The sequence below is a fragment of the Papaver somniferum genome, chromosome 4 (assembly GCF_003573695.1).
Source record: "Papaver somniferum cultivar HN1 chromosome 4, ASM357369v1, whole genome shotgun sequence".
Taxonomy (NCBI): domain Eukaryota; kingdom Viridiplantae; phylum Streptophyta; class Magnoliopsida; order Ranunculales; family Papaveraceae; genus Papaver; species Papaver somniferum.
Genome location: NC_039361.1, coordinates 2,313,496 through 2,329,088, shown reverse-complemented (window position 1 = coordinate 2,329,088; position 15,593 = coordinate 2,313,496). Strand labels below are relative to the sequence as shown.

Below are 15,593 nucleotides of genomic sequence, written 5' to 3'. Positions count from 1 at the left end.
TTAAAGCGGCTGGTGGTGCAAACATTATATAGTCTTCGGAAAACCGTTTTACCATTTGCATTTTATGGAGGACTGACTGCAGGTCTTGTGCCGGGTGCACAATCGCCATTGTTCACCTTGCATTTAAATCCTCGATCCATTGCGTACCAATTTATTTCCCGCTTTAACTTCAGGCATAATAATGAAAGGTCTTTTGTAAACTCATAAATACTGTAGAATCAACTTCAGCATCTAAAAGTATAACCTCCAAAATAAAAGTTAGAAAACACAATATAATGCATGCATTATATCCATGTATGGTACTTCTGGACCATTAACGTACGTATCAGATGGATCGATCACTTCCCAATAATGATGCTAATTTTGAAGCACGATAATTATTACGAGTATCAAAACTAGATACTCTGGTATATACAGGCGAGTTTTATTATGCTAGCATGTCCTCGAACTTCAGGTCGAGCAAATATTTTGATTTCAGCGAGATCTCAAAAATCTATTTCAAGCGTGGATTTTAGCGCTATTAAGTGCTCGTTAAGAGGCCAAGGATGATACCATCAACTTATCCGGACTTTAGTCATTTTTCAACAACTCAAAACACACAAATGATTGTTCACAAAATTCTCCTCTTCTAACTGGTGATTATGGCTTGATTTCAAGCCTCACATAGTTCATAAAGTCAGGTGGCTGCCTGAGTTGGAAACTCGAATCCTTAAGGGATTCATTACATTCACTAGTTATAACAAGATGCAATATGAATCCTTCATGGAATACCACGCTAAAGTGCATATATATTATGAGAATACTGTTTGTTTTACAGAATCAATCCTGGGGGGTTCAACAAGAAAAACCCTTAAATCGCAGCTTGAGCGATTATATTACTCTCTCTGCGCTCCATCTCAAACACCAACCTGTAATATTCAGGCCTCATGATTTTTACGGTGTGAGTCGGATCTGATCTTTTGCGCTTTTTGAAGAGATTCCATCCTCTACCTTATTTTAAGGGGAATAGACTATATGCCTACCAATCACGATGTCGATGTTCCTCTGCAGAGGGGTACATAACCACCATTGTAAATAGATAATCGACAATCATATACAATCTAACACATTCTCTAGTGCATGCACACTTAATAAAAGTTTCACAGACTGGTATCAGCGCCACTTCAGGGGCATTATCATCTCCTCATTTTCAATGAGGGGTTTCAAACTTAGAGAATGCGGATCATATTTTGATAGTCTCCACGAGCACTATCTGTAGTCTCTCTTCAAGAGTACTACATATTAGAAAATTGATTGGACTCTCTTTTGAGAGACATATATATGAGGTAGTTATTCAGGCCTCAAGCGTGTTTGAATACACGACTTGGTCATTGCGAGATGCATGATTTAACCTGCTGTGACAACTTCTTGTGTCTGCATCCTCAAGCAAGTGACAAACAAAAGTTTCCAAGAGCTACTTCAGTTATTTGTTTTAATCATGAATAATCTCCAATACCTCAATTACATCCAATATCTTGGTATGAGAAAACAAATGAGATGTTTCACGCCAATTCTAGTGGCAGCCGAACTTTCTTTGATCAGGATAAAAACTTAATTGGATAACCTATTTAAATGTCGACATTGCTTACTGCAACCTTTAGGTGGTGCATGTTATCTCCATGACTTCAAGGGAAAGCCCTTAAATTTGTCGACACAATACTTGCCATCTTCAGGTGGCAGTCTTTCTCCCCTGGTTAGGGAGGGAAAACCTTTTAGGTTATCATAATTTGCACCATCCTTTTATGGTGACGTTTCTCCCCCTGACTAAAGTGGGAGAACCTTAAAGGTTATCAACCCTACTCTTGCCGAACTTCTGGTGACGGGTTGTCATGCCAACTTCTGGTGGCATTTTAGTTTTCCTGATCATGGCGGAGACATCACTATCTCATTTCTGGAAGCCTTTGGTTCAATAATTGCCTATTTTCAAAGGCAATTCTGCTCATGATAGTTTTTGGGTTTAATTTAACTACACAACAGGTATCCCAAAAACAACTGCGAGCTCGACAAAAGATGAGCCATTTCACGTCGTTCCTTGTAACGGCTTACTTCCTCCCCCTGACAGCGGGAATACAGTCTCATCTTCAATAAGACATTACCAACACACGGTTTTAAATGTCTTATGAATCGAAACCAATATATATAGCTGGGTAACGCTATGGACCAAACACGTAAATTGTAAGGTTGCTTCGCAAGACATAATTGATGGTAAATAGTTGGTCGAGCAATAAACTAAAGATGCTTAAGCAAAGAACTCAACTAGACCATGTCGAGTGCGCACATGTGCTAACTATATGCTCGATATAATACCAACTGAAGGCAAAGCATCAAAAGCCTATAAATTTACCACCAAAATAAATGGACTTAGTTGGAAAGTCTAAAAATGGATACGCAACCACAAGATTTGCACAAACAGTTTGGCAAAATCTAACATCACGTGTTAATATAACAAGAGACCATCTAGTAGACGTGTCTATCAATACGATAAAGTATTGAGATAATTGTCCATACTGCACGGTGAATAAGTATTGCATATGACACCTTGAATCCTTTCTAGGGATGAAAGTTGGTGTTTCAGCAATGGGTTACCATAATGTTAATGTTAATGGAATTTAATAATTAATTGTCTCTGGGACCAAACAACACAATTTACATCCTTATCTAATAGAAGCTTCAGGTTCTGTAAAGGATGTCCATGAGCATTTTGAATCGTCTACTCATCTTGGTAGAACTTGGGTGTCCATACTGATCATGCCTGAGCATGAATAGTTCAAGGGTCATTAAACTTCTGGCTAATGACAATGTGGAATTCGACTGTTCGAATTCTCCTATGGCACACCCCATAAAAGAAAGCCTTACGTTTCTTTACGATGTGCTTCTGGCACAAAAACAAATGAAGTAAAAAAAAATACTCCATAAAAATGCTCGTTTGTCGTTTCAAGGTGGTAACGCCAAATATTCTCAAAAACTCAATAGATTCTTCAGGAATCCGGAATTATAAGGCGTTAATAAAGATGACTGATACACGCTCTTCCGGAGTCGTCTATCATATTATTCGAACCCGAAATGGCATTTCACATTTCCCAAAACCTCTACAAGGTTACAGAAATGGTTCGAAAATTCGTGTTTGTTGTTTCGTCTAAATTTGAGACAAGTATCTCCATCGTCCATATCTATACTGGATTGATTACTTCTGGAATCCATATCCTTTGGCAAAGATAAGACGAGAGAAAAATAGTAGAGTCACCAACAAAAACATTTGGTAACCATGGGCTACTTTGGGAACCCAAAATTTTATGGTTATTCCTGAAATCCAAGTATTTCGATAGACCAGTTCTGGAGTCTATTTTATGGATTACTATTGGAAGCCAAATATTTTGGATCATCGCAGGGAACCATAATTTAAATGTTGAACCGCTTCTGGGTCAACCACATCTCATGGATTACTTCGGGAATCCATCAATTCAAAAACAAGTAAATAAAATAAACAAAACTCAAAACAAAGAAAACATATATGGTACCAACATAATAAATCTCCATTTTCGTCCCTCGGGGGTCGACGAAATATTAATTTACAAGTGTGTAAATGGATACATGCTTTATAGGAAAATTCCTCAATATCAGTCACATGTCACTTCAGGGACTGCTGATAGAAACCGGCTAGCACTTTATAATGGGTCACTTCTGGGACCAAACGGCTAGCGGACCGTGCCTTTTGCATCCATACTATGCTTAGACGAAATTCCATCTTCTGGTGGAATTATTTCAAAATCTCTAGAGATTATTTAGAGCAAGAGAAATTAAATTTGTGTTATCCTCTATGGATACAACAATTTCTCGCTTCGTTGGTATTAAAAATCGTAAGTACCATAACGAAAATAATATAGAGAAAAATTATTAAAGTTTACGGAGTCGCGGTTCTCACCATCCCGCACTTATCCAAAAACATTCGTACAAGTTTGCAATACTTGTAGAACAACTTGCCTCCATTAATAGTATTATTACCCTGATCAATAGAAGCAACAAAGTCAGTACTACTATCCACATATATAATCAAAAACACAAATTCAATTCAAAACATAAATATAAATTGTGAAGTTGATTATATGGCTTTGTGGGTATCATCCCCGGTAGCTTGGTATAAACATCGTCGAACACTGATTTATCAATTTGCGGCATCGAGCTATTTGTGCTGATAACGTGTTGTAATTATTTATGCCAAACCGTTAATGATTACATTTGACAGAGTACTAATACCTCTGTTGAAGGTGCCTAGCTAAGCTAAGTAAGCTAGTATATAGTATGTAAGCATAGGTATGGCACATGCGGGACCTAAGGACACAAAACGAAAGGGAGAAATGAAGAGTTTTATTAGCACTCAAAACATCGTTTTACAAGTGACCAGCATCGGCTATTTATAGCTAGAAGGATTGAGTCGGTAAAATAAAGAAAGTTACAGTGTTTTGAAATGCGCAAATGCTTAAGGGCTAAACATGTTTACTAGATCCTTATCTTGACCGAATGAGGAGGTGAAGTACTCTTCCAGAGTATTCTCGGATTCACTGGAGTAGTGAATGGTGGGCCATCCTATCAAAAACGTGTGCACATAATTTCTCAAAGTTTTTGTTTTCTTAATTTTCTTTTAGCTTAATGGGATTCACTTAATGTTGGAAAAAAAAAATTCGCTTAATTAATCAAGAAAGTCGAATCTATAGTGATTATTGGTTTGTGAGGACGCAGATAAGGAAGAAAAGGAGGGGAGAAAGTAGTAGGGAAGGAGGGAAACTTGCCGTCCGTAAACCAACGAGGTTTCCCTTCTAGCTGCTCATACGAGGTCTAGCTGCTCATACAAGATCTTTCACAATTCGCTTGTTTGAGCATGACTGTATATTATTTTCTCAGACGTCTTTACCTTTTTATTGTCAGCATAACTTGTCAACTACAATGCGTTGCATTGTCAACTTCCTAGGGATACTCATGATATGATACGGTCGGAAAACATTAAAATTCGTTGTTCGGCTGGTGAAAGTTTAATGTTTACAAACAAGTCCACTGGCACATTACTCAGTGTATCGAGATTCTGATAGAAATGTGTTTTCCTCCCCTTTTGTTTTGTTTTGGGGATATAATGTAATTGACTATGCAATGGTTTGCCTATATTTAGTATATTAGTACTGTATGAGTTTTGTTCTGGATAAGATATATATATGTGAGAGTCTGTAAAATCGGTATTGTACATTTTATGGTTGAGAAAAATAGTACTAAAATGTATTCGGTAATCTTAGGCTCAAGATTATGTGACCGTTGAAGAAGTAGAGAGGCGTTTTTCCTTGCCATTCGGCCGTGCTACAAATGCTTAATTTGGAAACTTTACTCGAAGTAAGTTTTCTGTTTTAGTTTTCATTTAATTTCCGTTTTAGTTGACATGATTTCTCCTTGGTTTTCATTTTAAACAAATCAATCTGTTGAAAATTTGCAGGAAGGTCTAACTATGATTGATGATGGTCGCAGAGACTGTAAGCGCGGGTATTGGTTTGCTTGTGTATCAGTTTCTTCCTCTGCATAGGCACGTTTTTGTTCATGTCCGAGGATATACTAACTGAAGATGTAACTGCTAGTTACACTATCTAATTGGATGTGTAACTTCCGGTTACACATGCCTGATGCATGTGTAACTTCCGGTTACACAAGTCGTATCATGTGTAACTTCCGGTTACACAAGTCATATTACACATCTATTTAAGTTCTTATTGCAACTGACCTCTTAATTGTAATTTATTCACTTAGTTCCTGCAAATTAGTAAAGCAGTTTATTTACTAGTTGTGCATTTTTTTCCTTTTTAAGTTGCCTTGCTATTGGGATCCGACCAAAAAAACAACTTTTTCGTAGTGTGATTGCAATTCAGGAGATTTCATTTAACAAGAAGAACATATACTTCATTTAATCTCATATTATGGTACCTTTTTGTCTTATTACTTTGCAGGACAACTATATGCAGAACAAACTTGTGAGACTTGTATGCGTCTTTCTTCAGGTCCTGATTCGGTATAACATAATTAATGGTGAGTTACCATGTGTCATTTAAAACTTGTTTTTAGCTCTGACATGTATGATTTATTGTGCTGGGAATCTAGGATCAACTATTGTTCTTATAATATCAGATAACTTGTCTTTGAACCTTGTTAGTATGATGCTTTGATGGAATTTTTTGCTAGTAAGATGCATTTTTAACTCTTATGGTTCCAGGTATATGAAACCTATGGCCGTTTAGCTCTAGAAGTTGAGGACTTGCCGGAGTTTAATCAGGTTGGCTACTGATTTGTTGTAAGTTATCTGACCTTTATTGGATGTGTAACTATTAGTTACACATGCTAATTAGATGTGTAACTTCTAGGTACACAAGCTAAATGGATGTGTAGCTACCAGTTACACATGCTAATTAGATGTGTAACTTATAGATACACATCGCTAGGTACACAGTTCCATGAAATAGTGTTTATGTAGTGTTTCAGTGCATATTTTTGTTGTTCTTTTTCAGATTCGACACTAATTGAGAGTTACACTAGTCATTTCATGTATAATTGTTAGTTATATTTCTGGTTACACTAGTCATTTCATGTATATTTCAACTTTTCCACATGTCATTTCATGTATAACTGCTAGTTACACTGGCCAGATGCATCTTCAATTTTTCTTCTCTTTTATTTTTGTTGTTCTCTTACATACTGAATAATATTTAATTGTTTGCATTATTGTTTTGGTATTGGTTAAATATTGAACAGTATTCTTTTGCATTTTTCTTTTGACACTGATTCATGTTTGTTTGTTGTTATATTTCAGGTTTCCCGATAAATTAATAAAAGATAATTGCTTGTTTGTGGTATTGGTCTCGCTGGAATTGAAGTTGACGCTGAATACACAAGTCCGATGCATGTGTAACTCTCAGTTACACTAGATAGATGCATATGTAAATCTCAACTACATTAGACAGATGCGTGTGTAACTAGAAGTTATACATGCTAAGAAATTATTATAAATGAATATTAAAGCAATACATGTATTTTTTGTATGCGTTCTTTTTAATGTCTATTTTTTTATGTGTAAATTTGCGTTACACATGTCATAAGGATGTGTAACTTCTTGATACACATTTCATATGCATGTGTAACTTCTGTTTACACATTCACACTATACTTTAATAATTTCGGCCCAGATTTAATAATTATGGGCTTAAATTTAAATTTTATTTAATTTGGGGCTTGACAGTATATAAAAGGGCATGGGTGTCATTTAGTAACTCGGAGCCTAGATTTAAACTTCTTTTAATTAAGGGCCTCATATTATGGGTTATTCATGGGTTGGGCCTTAGCCTAATTTTCCCATTTATTTATGATAAAACGAGCAAACGACCCGTGCCGTAACGGCCCGGGGTCCGAGTCGATGTCGTTACTCCCTAATGTAACTCTATTATTAGCTCATTCAATGTTTTGCTTATAATTTCTTTTTTTACTTTTTTTTATTAGATATTTTTTCTGGCGATTGGTTCTAAATATTTTCCCTCTCTATGTTTAATTAGTTTAAATACATTTCTCGTAGATTTTACTATTGATATTTTATGTTTTTATAAAAAATCACACGCATAATTCACACTTATTTACTCCTTAATTATAACAACATATATTTGAATAAAACTTATCAAAAAGTAATCAATAAGTTGGCGTCCCGTAAAATTTGTTGAAGTAAATTGATTTTCCTAGTTTCCTTTTATTTAGGTCTAACATAGCTCAATCATGTACGTTGATATAGGCCATAATAGACGGAATCATTCTCAACAACGATTTATGTTTTTTGCTTTAGGAGATTGGGAGCCGTCGACCACATAAAAATATCAATTCAGAACTGTGAGATGGTGAAAAACACATTTGTTTTTATAAGATAGATATAGCGAGAGATTTTTAAATTCTAAATCCTGCTGTAAGAATAAATTATAATGTACATAAGGGACAACTTGTTAATTGAAAGTGTTTTCTACCTTTTTCAGTAACGAAAATATAGCTTGGAATTTTTTCTTTTTAAGTATAATGCCTCATCTGAATTTGTGCGAATTACTTAGCTCTGCAAAAATAAATAGATAACACTAATTATCTCGAACGTATTTCCGGATTTGTAACAATAACAAATAATAGTTAATAATACCAAATGAGAAACATTTTCTGTCGATGCCCACTATGGATTTCAGTTGGTTTTAAAAAATGGTACTGAAGCAGCTAAAATAGCTCTGCAAGTCTGCATTATGTTGGCGGATGTGCACAATGACATTATTCATCTCTGCTCTATTTGAATGTCATTTCGACAAAGAAAATAGTATAAAAGACATACAAAGCATTTACCAAACATTGAACGGATTTAGAGCTTACAAAATTCATGAAAGCAAAGATTTAAAAGACATACCAAAAGTGAAAGTTACTAATTGTGAAGCCAATCCAGAATAAATGTCTTTCTTCTCAAAGTGATGGCATCCACATCCTTGCATTATACTATTGGACGCCCACTAATTTCTAAAAACTATGATGATGAATCGAGTTACAACGCTGGTACACCATCATTTTCTGTAAGCTATAAAAAATAAAAATGCCAACTGTATCCCAAACAATAATGAAGGCATATAAGCCAGACAAATGCTATCCCAAACAACTTTGCGGGATGGCTTCCCGCAAAAGCGGCTTCTTTATCGTTGGATGATTAAATCAACGGTTAGATCACATTCAGGAAAGGACCCATCACTTTCGGGAAATGACCCACCACTTTCAGGATATGACCCACCATTTCCCCTAAACGGTTCAAGACTGTTAGATCTGGGTTTTAGTATGATCTAACGGTAAAGAAGCCGTTTGAGCGGGATAACTTCTCGCAAGGTCGTGCGGGATAGCACTGCTCAGGCATAGATTAGAAAATTAGTAGAAACCAAAAGTACTCTTTTCAGCTTATTATAGATAGCTTATGCCAAACTCATATGAAACTTCACAACAATAGTCTAACTTTTAGCACAGAAAATAACCTCATAAAACTGTGTCGACGGGCCAAAATCTAGTTATACCAAAATACGCAGCTTAACAATTAAGGTTTCCTAAAGTTTCTTTTGAATATTGGGTATGATTGCAATAACACCAGTGTAGGAGAAGATTAAAAGGCTGAAACAGAAAGAGTAAATTGTTACTGGTGCCTGGAATACACATTCTCAAATGGTAGTTTTTGAACAACATACAAATTAAACATGGGTTGCATGGACCAAAATAGTATCCAAAACAATGATATTATAGGCTATTTTTTTCTCGTTGCAGCGACCATTATTCAAGTACTGGTACCAAATACAACACTTTGTGGATGAAAAACACGCAAAGCAGACTCTTTTCAATGATAATGAAGAAATGAATAAGGTTACATGAGTAATATCGTGATTTCAAAAAAATGGACAAAGGCTTGATACTCATGTTCATTTTAGACCCAGATTCTGACACCAGCTTCCTTCTTTTAGCGCTCGCTTGTACTTCACTCATTCAAGCCTGCACAACATAAAAACAACATTAAGTTATGGGGTACATATTCTTTACAATCATTATGAATGTCGTTGAAAATTTTAAAATTTCACTGTGTTTCTAAACATTATTATAGGCAAGTAAAAGTTCTACAATTCGGTACCTTAAAAACATTTTTAGACGGTCCACGACACCACATACTATTAATTAAGTGCCAATACTTGAAAGGTATTGATCAGATAGCCAACCTAATACTTAAATTCCTTGGAAGACGTTTCACAAAATATCCAACCATATACTTACATACTTCAGAACACATTCCCCAATATTACTAATTTACCTTTTTGCATATATAAGAACAGATCAAGGTAATACCATTTAATAAACGTAGAATGCTTTTTAAATACTATAAACAAAATACAGCAGCAACTGAATCAACTGTGATGGATGTAAAAAAATATCTAGTAAGTCAATAAACCATACAGTCACCATCAAACGCTGAGAATTAACATTATCTTTAGCTTTTCCACTGGCAATTTAATTTGCACGTCATTCCTTCAATTAAAGCTTGTAAATGCAACATAATTAGGAAGTTGATGATAAGTAAGATGAAAGTGGAACAGTTTCATTAATACACACCTCTACTTCTGTCTGTTTCATCTTCTCTAACATCTCATAAGCATTTTCGAGCTCATCTTAATCATTGTCGTGTAACTCCTATTTCGCAGTCTTCCCTGATGCAATAAAACATGATAGAAAAAATTATACAAAGACAAATTTGGATAGGTACTGTTATGAGTGCCCTATCTAGAACAGTCAAGATGTATACAAATACGATAAATCATGACAATATATTGTGAAACCGAATGACAATTATGGTTTTAATTTGTCAGGGAAAATTAATTTTGTTTTAAACACAGATTTGTTAGATTGTGTAGAGTTTACTAAAACTTCTTACGCTTCAAATGCTATCAAGATTCTCGAGGGTGACCATGAAAGCCACCATTACCTAGAACTGCAGGGTCCAAGATAGTTTAACATAGTTGAGCTGATAGTTATAACTCGTAATCTGGTTCAGTCCCACGAACTCTACTCTCAGGTTCAGCTACTGCCCATTCTTTAAAATGTCAATTACCTATCCTTCTTGATACAACTAGAGAACCTTAAGATTGCAATTTGTAGAAAAAAATAAAATTTTGTCAGAAAATGGTAAAACGAATTTGGGCGAAGAGAGGCTGTGAGTTGGGTGACTTTAGGTTCAAAATCCACTCTGCTATATAGCTAACATATAATTTGGGCCAAGAGAAGCCACGAATCAAGTGCTTAATTCAAAAACTTTTGGGTCTGAATCTCCATTTGGATGTAATTAGTTGGGAACCGAAAAACATATCCATCACGAATGCGTATGGTGAATTATGGTTAAGAATCCTAGAACCTGAAGCATAGGTTCAGATTAGCATAATCTGATAATGGGCAGAATGCTGGGGAATATATTTTAAGAGTAGAACAACCGCTGTAATCAAAATTTATCAAGGTCACATTAAGCAGAAAAACAACAACACTAAGAATAATAAAGGAAAGAATAAAGTATGTAACATTTTCTGCAAGCACATAATGAAATTCAAGCTGGCTATTATCCAAATTCAACCAACAAATTCTACTTCAACCTTTGAAGTTTGAACCACTAAATACTTACCCATTCAGGGGTAAATAAAAAAACCCCGATATTAAGTTAACACATTTACTAAACCGCAATATGTAATTGAAGGGTTGGAAGTGAAAATAATGTTATCTCATAAACACGAATGATAAAGGGGTCAACTTGCACAACAAAGATCAAGTAACTAAACATGGATCCCTTCCAAGAATATGTCCAAGAATGATCTACACCAAAAGAGAAAAATGAACGCTGAATAGGTTCTTAAAAAAGCCTTACTGATCTGCCAAACCGTCTGGAGTGCAATTTCTTAACATGACAATAAGAAGAAAAAAAAAGTTGAATAAACTTACTTGGTTTTGCTTCTAATTCCATTCCGCCAAACTAAAACATGATAAAAGAATTGAAAAAGAAACCTCTGCGAGACTGCAACCTAGATTGATGCTGCTTCAATCACCAAATCGTGCAAATCTATCACTGGGTGTATAAGATTCCAGTGCAGTGATTGCAAAGAAAAAGAAACGGGTCTAATTCCATTGATTGCCAGGAAATTACTGAGGTTTGTTGGAAATGATTTTGGAGTAAATGGGCTAAATGGGTATTGAATGATTTGAAAATGGCTCACAACACTCAATGAAAAAACTGAATTTTATTTCACTCTCAAAACTATAGTTGTACATACAACGTCTTACATAAACTCACTTTGATTCTCACCTTGCCACTAACTTTGGTTTTCACTCAATTACAATTCACAATGGTTACAACTGATGCCTATTTATAGGCTTTGATTAACCGACCTCCTTATGCTCCAGAACTTTCTCTAACTATCTAGTATAGCACCTATTCTAAATGATTCTTTACATTTTTTAATTATTTTTTTATTAGCGTATAGACTTTGACCATATCTAGACATTTCTAGATAACGTATTGCCTTGACTCTTCTAGACATTTCTTGTTAACGTTCGACTTCTAGATATTTCTTGATATTAAGCTAACCGGTTTAATGGATAAGTCTCCATTTTTCTAGATTCTTCTAATTTTGATTAAGCATAATCAAGTTTATATTTTTAACATCCTCCCTTAAACTTGATTTGTTGTAACTCCAAGAATTTCTCGTAATTTGACGAAGTCCTCGTGCTTAAGTGGTTTCGTGAATATATCCGCAATTTGGTCTTGAGATTTTGTGTATTTCAATTGTACCTTATTTTCCGATATGCACTCTCTGATAAAATGGTATCGTGTGTCGATGTGCTTGTTGCGGTCGTGGAACACTGGATTCTTTGCTAAATCCATTGCTGACTTGTTGTCCACAAATATTGTTGTCGGTTCTTCCTGCTCCATTTTAAGTTCCTTCATTAAACTCCTTAGCCATATCGCGTGACAAACACACGATGCTGCTACGACGTACTCAGCTTCGCAAGTGGAAAGTGTGACAATCGGTTGCTTCTTCGAACTCCAAGTGAAGCTCGTATTTCCGAGGAAAAACACAAATCCAGTAGTACTTTTCCTTTCATCTAAATCTCCGACCCAATCACTGTCACTGTATCCAATGAGTTTGTATTTTTCTGACGACGAGTAAAATAAACCGAAATCAATCGTACCTTTTAAGTAGCGCAAAATTCTCTTGGCAGTCTTCATATGGGTAACCGTAGGTGCTTCCATGTAGCGACTGATTAGTCCTACTCCGTAGAGAATATCTGTCCTTGTACAAGTTAAGTATCTCAAACTTCCAACAAGACTCTTGTAAAGAGTCGGATTGACCTTCTCGCCTCCATCGATCTTTGATAGCTTGATACCGCATTCCACGGGAGTAATTGCCGGATTACACTCCTCCATTTTAAATCTCTTAAGGATTTCCTTCGCATATCCTTCTTGAGATATAAAAATTCCATTTTTCCGTTGTTTTACTTCGAACCCGAGATAGTATGACATAATACCGATGTCCGTCATCTCAAATTCTCTCGTCATTGCTTTCTTGAATTCTTCGAACATTATTGGATTATTGTCGGTAAAGATCAAATCATCCACATATAAGAAGACGAGCAACATATCTCCCTTTTCATCCACCTTCACATAGAGAGCATGTTCATGCGGGAATTTCTTAAAATTATTTTCTTGGAAGTACTTGTCGATTCTGCTATACCATGCTCTCGGCGCTTGTTTTAGGCCGTATAAAGCCTTTTTCAACTTCAGGACTTTATTTTCTTTTCCTTTTACTTCGTACCCCGGCGGCTGCTCGACAGATACCGTCTCTTCAAGATTCCCATTTAGAAAGGCTGACTTGACGTCCATTTGATGGACTTTCCATCTATTTTGGGCAGCTAGAGAGATAATTAATCTTATAGTTTCAAGACGAGCGACAGGAGCAAATACCTCGTCATAATCGATACCTGCTCTTTGGTTATAACCTTTTACAACCAATCTTGCCTTGTATCTTTCAACCTCCCCTTTAGCGTTTTTCTTGGATTTGGACACCCATTTCACTCCAATTGCTCTTTCTCTTTTCGGAAGTGTTACAAGCTCCCAGGTGTTATTTTTCTCAATAGCCTGGATTTCTTCATCCATCGCCTTTCTCCATTTCTCGCTTTCGACTGCTTCTTCGAAATTTATTGGTTCACTTTCTGCAAAGAGACAAAAAAGAGATATATTGTCTCCATATATGTCATTTAAACTCCTCGTCCGTAAGGGCCTTTCTCTAGAACTTTCATCTGCTGATAATGGATCATCATGATGTACTGCTGGAGGTGATGGTGGTGGTGAAGTAGCTGGAGCGACTGGTTCGGGTGGTTGTTCTTCTTCTTCTTCTACAATAGGGAGAAAATTGTAATCCTTATCTTGAACGCCGAAATCCCAGAAGCCTTCTTCATCGAACTCCACATCTCGGCTTGTGACGACCTTTGTATTGATTGGATCGTACAACTTGTATCCCTTGGATCGAGGGTCATAACCGATAAATATGTACTTGGTGCTCCTGTCATCCAACGTCGTTCTTAGCTGACTCGGCACATGAGCATATGCGATACTCCCGAATACTCGTAAATGTGAGACACCGGGTTTCACTCCGCTCCATGCTTCTAAAGGAGTCATGTTCCACAAGCTTTTTGTAGGACAACGGTTTATCAGGTAAATCGCACAATCAACTGCTTCTACCCAAAACTCCCTGGGTACTTTCTTTGTCTTCAGCATAATTCGGGCCATATTGAGAATTGTCCTGTTTCGCCTTTCGTCAACTCCATTTTGTTGAGGTGTATATGGAACCGTAAGAGGCCGACGGATTCCATTGTCTTCACAGTAAGACTCGAACTCCTTTGAGGTAAATTCACCTCCTCTGTCTGATCTCATAGCCACAATTTCGAAGCCGCTTTCTTTCTCCACAAGGGATTTAAATTTCTTGAAATTGGAGAAAACCTCCGATTTTTGTTTCAAGAAATAAACCCATGTTTTTCGACTAAAATCGTCGACAAATATGAGGAAATAGTTATTTCCACCATACGAGCTTGGCTTTATTGGTCCACAAACGTCTGTGTGAACTAACTCCAGTGGCTTTGTGGCTCTCGTCAGTGTTTCCTTGGGAAAACTTTTCTGAAATGTTTTCCAAGTAAACATCCTTCGCACAATTGATACGGGTGGTCTATTCTTGGCAAACCTCTAACTATATTTTGTTTGGACAGTAACTTTAATCCTCCAAAATTTAGATGTCCATATCTAAGATGCCAGAGCCATGACGAGTCTTTCACACAAGCAGTCATACATCTCGCGACGTCATTTTGAATGTTCAGATAGAACATCCTATTTCCCGTCATTGGCACTTTGGCAATTAGTTTTCCTCTCCTATCTCTTATGAAAAGACTAAGGTTTTCCATGTTCATCCTATATCCCTTTTCTTAGAGTTGTCCCAAACTTAATATATTCATTTTTACGTTAGGGACATAATAAACATTAGAAATAAATTGATGGCTTCCATTTTTTAATCGAATCAAAATTTTGCCAAGACCACTCACCGGAGTTTTCGCTCCATTTCCGAACGTCACATTGCCAGAAACTGATTCATCAAGCTCCACGAATTTCTCCTTCGTGCCGCACATATGGTTGCTTGCTCCCGTATCAAGCACCCATATATAGTTTTCATCATAGTCACCTCCTTTGCATGCCACCAACAAGGTCTGGTCTTCTTTATTTTCTTTACTAGCGTAGTTTGCTCTCTCCTCGACATTATTTGAAGAAGATCGACATTCCGAAGCATAATGACCAAGCTTATGACAGTTATAGCATTCGACTTGAGATTTGTCATACCTTGGCCTATTATTGTTGCGCCATGAATTATTTCCTCTGCCACGACCTCTTGTGGAGCTTGACCTCTGGC

General features: G+C 36.3%; 1 long non-coding RNA gene across 1 annotated transcript; it reads right to left on the bottom strand.

The window, feature by feature from the left end:
* Positions 1–9,362: 9,362 nt before the first annotated feature.
* Positions 9,363–11,943, bottom strand: LOC113273415. Its single transcript, XR_003322385.1, has 3 exons — positions 11,584–11,943; positions 10,213–10,307; positions 9,363–9,600 (listed from the first exon to the last, which is right to left on the bottom strand). It is a non-coding gene; the product is annotated as an uncharacterized LOC113273415 (long non-coding RNA).
* Positions 11,944–15,593: the final 3,650 nt, after the last annotated feature.